We start from the raw sequence: 6225 nt of genomic DNA, 5'->3' as shown, positions 1-6225 counted from the left end.
GAGGATGGTTGCCCCAGGATCATGTTAAAAATGGCTTCCAGCATAGCAAAGAGATCTTCGTCACCGGTAGCCTACGGAAGACCCCGTACTTGGATGTTATTCCAGCGCCCTCGATTATCCAAGTCCTCTAAATGCCATCCCATGCCACTGAGTACCGCCGTTTGGGCAGAAATGGATTCATGAAGAGTGGAAATATATTGCCTGGTATCGTCATGGGCATTTTCCAGGGAGTCAACCCGGTCCACCACATGTTTAATGTCAGTGCGAACTGCCGCAATTTCAGCTCTGCAGGCTTCCGTAACTTCAGAAATAAGAACCCGAAAGTCCTCTTTTGTAGGAAAACGGTTAAAATAGCTCGCCAATGGCTGTGGAGGTTCAGGCAGGGATGGGGGGTCCATAAGGGCAAGTGTTGGAGGGCTTGGGGATCTGGCCCAGATGTCAGAAGGGAGAGGAGAGCTGCTGTCCCCCTGGTCCAGCAATGGTGGGGCTGGGAGCTGCTTATTTCGCAAGGGCTCAAGCAGGGGGTCCCAGGAAGGCTAGATGCAGGGTCCCCTGGGTTAATATCCCGTCCCCTAGTAGCCACAGTACCTTTACTTGCAGTCGCCACCTGAGAAGTGGGTCCAGGAGACATCATGGCGGGATCCCTCCTTCCAGCAGTAGCAGGCCGAAAGTCCGGGGGCGGCCGGAGAGAGCCCCAGGTCAGAGGATCCGCGTGTGGACACTGCAGATGGGGATCCGGTTCCCTGAAGAGATCCAGCAGGGGTAAGTAGCACTGTGTCCTTCTCCCTGGGCAGGGCGCGGGAATCCGGCGGGGAGAGGGAGGAATTGGCGGGAGGCCCTCTGTGCCTTGGTGCTGCGCGGTGGAAGCGCCGGACCCGGAGTGCAATCCCAGCACTGTTCAAGGGTCCTGGTAGGTGAGGGGGATCGGGGAGGGATAGGGGTCTTTGACAGGCATTTCCCTGCCTGCTGCCCACTGATTGGCTGATCCAGGCTGTCTTCAAGCCTGTAAGCCAATCAGGGCAAGCCCTCCACCCAACTTCCTCCCAGGAATATGCAGTAAAATGGCTCACTGTGTCAAATTTCCAGGGTGATGGACCTGGATCCACTCCCCTGGTTAGTCCAAGTCTACTTTTGGTTGAGGAACAGTAAAACCTACACGTGCAAGCTACTAAGAGCTAGGCACAAGTTTAGAGAACCTTTGTTTCTGAGAACCAAGGAAGCAACTTAGCTACCAGAATATTCCAGTGAGAAGGAGATTAGAAGGTCTGAAACCCACAAGGCTGTGCATTGAACTGGAATTTAAGTTCTAGCTCCTTCCTCAGTGGCCATAATTAAGTTCTGGATTTCCTCCTTTGTAACATTTCGAAACTCGTTAAAACAATATAAGATACACTGCTATAACCCTTAAATCCTACAAGGTGTATTATACTAATGGAACATCCATATTGGGACTATATCTAATACCTTTTTTGACAGCACTTTATATCTAATATCTATCATCAAGGCAAGAGATTGATACATTGTCCTACAATTAATAGGGGGATAACAATAAGTACATCATTTTTTATGTTTTTCATTTCTTTATATTATTTTTTATTGTCTTTTACTAATTCAGAAAGGGCCCTTCTGGTACCATTTGTAATTGTTATATTGTATAATAAAATATTTTAACTATATAATTGGTTGATACTAATAGTCCAGGTGGAGGTGTGTCTATTAATCAATTTATAATTTCTATTGTACACTAGTTGGCAGTGGGCAGGCTATTTGGTAGAGAACCTTTAATTTATCCATAGTGTAGGAAGGGTGAGCCTCTGAATTATTTTACAAGTATTCAGGAAGATGTCAGTGTCCTCAAAAAATCTATATTACAATTGTGTATATTACAATATATTCACATGCACATCTAATATAACAGGTACGCTTTAGACATATTGGCCTATTCTACTGTTGATATGAAAAGTCTATGATGAAACATAAAATTAGTATAAGACTATGGGACCATCTTCAGTAGATTCAGATGGGGGAGACCCGGGGTTGCACTTGTCCATCTGTAATGTTTGTAACAAATCATTTTCATCTGTGTCCTCCAGCAATCTGTATCTGTATGTGTATAGAGCTAGGCTATGGCTGGACCCCCTGTATGGAGATGAGCCCCAAGGAGGTCTTCATTGTTTTGCACAACAATCCACGGTTCTCCAATTTGTCCTCAATTCCCTTTGTAATCAATCAAAAAAAGGAAAATTTCACATTTGCCATTTCATTACCAAATAACGTCAAAATCATTCTGTAGCAAAGACGAGACAGGAGCCGAAGATCATGGGTGTATCTCCAGTGTGGGCTCATTGGGACAGCACTACCCATATGCCATATCTGAACATCATAGATGGGGACTTCTGCTCAAGACCCCTTCTACTAGACAAATCAGAGCGTCCCTGTAACTCGGACTGACCTGTCTTGTCAATGGATTACATTAACATTACTGCAAAGTATATGACTATGAAACCATATACTCTGCTGCGTCCACTGCTGCAAAAGTATTACAGGGCAACTAGTGTGAGACAACTACCTTAAATGGATACTCCATATAATTTTGGAATTGCATTATCAATAATTGACCAAAAACGTCTATAAAACTCAATTTTCACGTTTACAAGCAGGAATAATTTGGATAGGAGCGCAGAGCAGTGAGAGGTGATATCTTCCCTCCTGAAACGGTCAGCAGAAGAGACACCTTTCATGGCCCCTTCATTCCCTACACATTGTAGGCAGAGGGGCTCACATGGGTGCAGGGTCCATAACCCAGTTTTACTCATTCTGTTGTGATATGGTACACATGTATAAAAGTAGAATTTCTTCTCTATTCAGTAGACTTGAAAAGCCAGTAACATCTCAGCAACATATGCATAAATTTCAAAAATACGGAGGACCAATCAGATCCAGGCATGTATGGAGGTTGAAGCACCAATCACATCGCAGAAGCTACTGAGGACCAATCAGATTCAAGTATATAAGATGTTGTAACAATAAAGGGAGAACCAATGAAATGAAATAAACTAGCAAGGACCAATAAGATTGCAGAATGTGTGATGATGTCACAGAAGCTAGTGACATCACCGAGTTCTGAGCCTTAGAAAACCACTGCCTGACATTATCTCAGCCAGATTTTCTCTGGATATAGAGAGAGACAGATCGGCTTGTGCTTTGCTTAGCAAATCCTTGCTTTCGCTTAGCGAATAATTGACTTTGCGCCATGGAGATCCGGGGTTTGGCATTCTTGCTTTTCCTCTGGGTCATATGGACGCTATCGGGCATCTGTGCCCTGATTGCCTTGACTGTCATCCCAGGCCATGTAAAATATCCTTACATCAGGTAAGAGGGGACGGGGCGGGATTCCTCTGTAGTATTATTACTGTTATTACCGTATTATCAGTTTATTCCTGGAAAGTTATTACATTATTATTAGTGGATTATTAATAAGCTCCATCTAATAATTGTTAGTATAGAAAACATCACATTTGGGGGTGGGGGAATCTATGAAGACTGAGGTTTCATGCCCCGGCCCTCATCTAATCTGCACTGGAGTGAGATGCACAAGCCTCATAATAAATTAGGAGCATCTCTGACCCCCATGCACAAAAAAAAATTTAAATTAAAATTGCACCAACTATTTCAGGTGGAAATTTGCCAGTTTGCAGAGGCCCGCCCCCTCCTGCTAAACCCACCTAAACCACACCCACTTTTTGGAAATGGCTTAAGAGTGCAAAAAGCAACTTTTTGTAGAAAATGTCTCTTTCTTAATAATTTTTTAGAGTTGCAATCTCACTGGTTGCTATGAGCAACGGCTCCATAATATCTTCCCCATTGTTGTTTGTCTTCTATTTGTGTCTGGACATTAGATCATATTATGGAGGATGATTACAATGGAAGGAAATAAAGTCTCCTCTGCTATTAGAAGACATGACGCAATCCTGCTGCCGTTTGTGTCCTAATAACACCCAATATTTTGCTTTCTTTCTCAGTGACACGGGACGAATATTCCCCGAATCGGTGGTCTTTACAGTGGTCTTCTTAATATCTGCCCTTTTTGGTAAGTGGATTTAGAGAGACAACATCATGAGGAGATCAGCGGCTCCAGCGCTCAGTGATGACGTTATCTCCCTAATCACTATTCACTGCTGAGCGGCGGCCATCACTGGAGATTATAATCATCACTGAGTCCTGGAGGTTATCACAAGTGTCTATGGACGTTCCCGGCTGATCCCATGTATTGTCTATTTCAGGAGCTGGCAACGCTTCCATCATGTACCGGTTCATGATCATCCGGTCTGAACAATCAGAGAGGCGACATATCATCTGCCAGAGAATCCTCTATGTCGTTGCATGGATGGGCTGCATTGGGACCATTGTGACCGCCATAGTTTCGGTAGGTTTATATACAGAGGTCTCAGGACTAGTAATACAGAGGGGACATCGCTTGAAGTCAAGAGATGTGTATAAATAAAATGACGCGCCCTGGTGACTATTCTTATGTATTACTGCCCCACTATAATTACACCACCTGCGGCCTCTGCTGTTCTGTATTCTCAGATCTTCATGACGTCCACATTGATGACATTTATTCCTCTGCTTTTGTTCTAGATGAGGATCAGTCCTACAGTCCACAGGATCGGCGCAGGACCGGCATTTTTCTTTTGTGCCGTTTACAACCTAGGTCAAGCTGTATGCCTGTACAAGAAATCCTTCAGCAGTCGCCGCCTATGCCACATTAGATTGGCATCAACCTTGGTGCCCATTGTGGGCCTGCTGACCTGTATCCTCTTATAGCTGACTGGTACAGTGCCATGTTGTGTGCTGGATACACTTACACATACGTACTTACCATCATTACTGCCGTTAGTAAATTTGGGTCAAGCTACCCACCCCCTTAAATTGTCAGGTCACGCTCACTCATTGGTGGAGTTAAACTAAGCCCCACCCATTTTTCGGCCCAGGACAACCCAAATTTACAGAGAGATTGTCTCTGAAAATGTGGAAACATTTTGGCAAATTTGGGACTGTTGGCAACTAAGATTATTCGCTTCCTCTGACCCCATTGTAGCACAGATCAGACATCACAGTATAGGAAACACTATAATAATAAAATTTATTCTGTTACTTGTCCTTAACACGTTTTTCCAGTTTCTGTGTGTATGACCATCGGCTACTTTCAGCTTCTTCCATGTACTGGCCGATGTGAAGAGGTGAGTTCATGCAACTTTTCACCGTCTTGTATAATCTACATCTTTCCCGTGTAACAGTAATATAAAAGCTCCTATCTCACCTCCATCTTCCCATCTCACTCCATATAGAGTCCCTGGTGAGTACCGCCAGGCACTAATCCTCTATTCTGTCTTCTGCAGATCTACACCAGGACAGGCATGGTGGCCGAGTGGACTGGATTCCTTGGCCTGATAATACACCAACTAATGAACTATACAGATTTCCAGGTGAGTAGATGCCGTATCAAGGTCTATCGTGCTCCAGAAACATTTCAGAGAAGTAATATATTATATAGAGCTGTTTTATAATTAATGGTCTTTATTCTTTTTTCTCAGCGTTTGTCTTTAACGTTGTCCCGAGAAGGTGTCTCCATTGGCCTGAGAGAAAAGACCCAGGACCCTGAAAACCCCCAATAAGATCCAAGGGGTGGAGCGCCAAGACAACTGAAACCATCATGACATTGCTGGACATGAATCTTCTGGATCAAGAGGCAGATTCCAGGCTTGGTCTCTGTCCTCAATACTGGATGTGACATTTTACCGGACTTTCCTAATACCGGATTTGACATTTACCGGATTTTCTGGATTCAACATCTAGCAGAATTTCCAAAATACTGGATGTGACAATTACCCGGACTTTCCATAGCTACCTCATCTCAAATGATGGTTTTTACCCCCTTGCCCAGGGGAAGGGCAGTCCTTCAGCCATGGTTCCCTGGAGGTTTCCTCCACTAGGGGGTTTTTCCTTCCCTGAGTGTTGAAGGATGAGTTGGGGGTTCACCATCATCAGGGCCATTTCAAAACCACTGGCCTGTTAATAAATGAGTCAATACATGAGGTAGCTAACAATGTGTCCGAGCCTCTTTATTGTAGGGAATGTATTGTAACTCATGTTACCCAATAAAGACCGGGGAACTTCATAGGGGTGATCAGTCCAAGCTCTGGAAGGAAAACGATGAAGGTG

General features: G+C 44.3%; 1 long non-coding RNA gene across 1 annotated transcript; it reads left to right on the top strand.

Moving 5' to 3' along the window:
- The first annotated feature begins 5222 nt into the window (after positions 1 to 5222).
- Positions 5223 to 5854, top strand: LOC121001898. Its single transcript, XR_005779171.1, has 3 exons — positions 5223 to 5243; positions 5403 to 5489; positions 5598 to 5854. It is a non-coding gene; the product is annotated as an uncharacterized LOC121001898 (long non-coding RNA).
- Positions 5855 to 6225: the final 371 nt, after the last annotated feature.

The sequence above is a fragment of the Bufo bufo genome, chromosome 5 (genome assembly GCF_905171765.1).
Source record: "Bufo bufo chromosome 5, aBufBuf1.1, whole genome shotgun sequence".
Lineage (NCBI taxonomy): Eukaryota > Metazoa > Chordata > Amphibia > Anura > Bufonidae > Bufo > Bufo bufo.
This window is presented reverse-complemented; position numbering and strand designations above follow the sequence as displayed.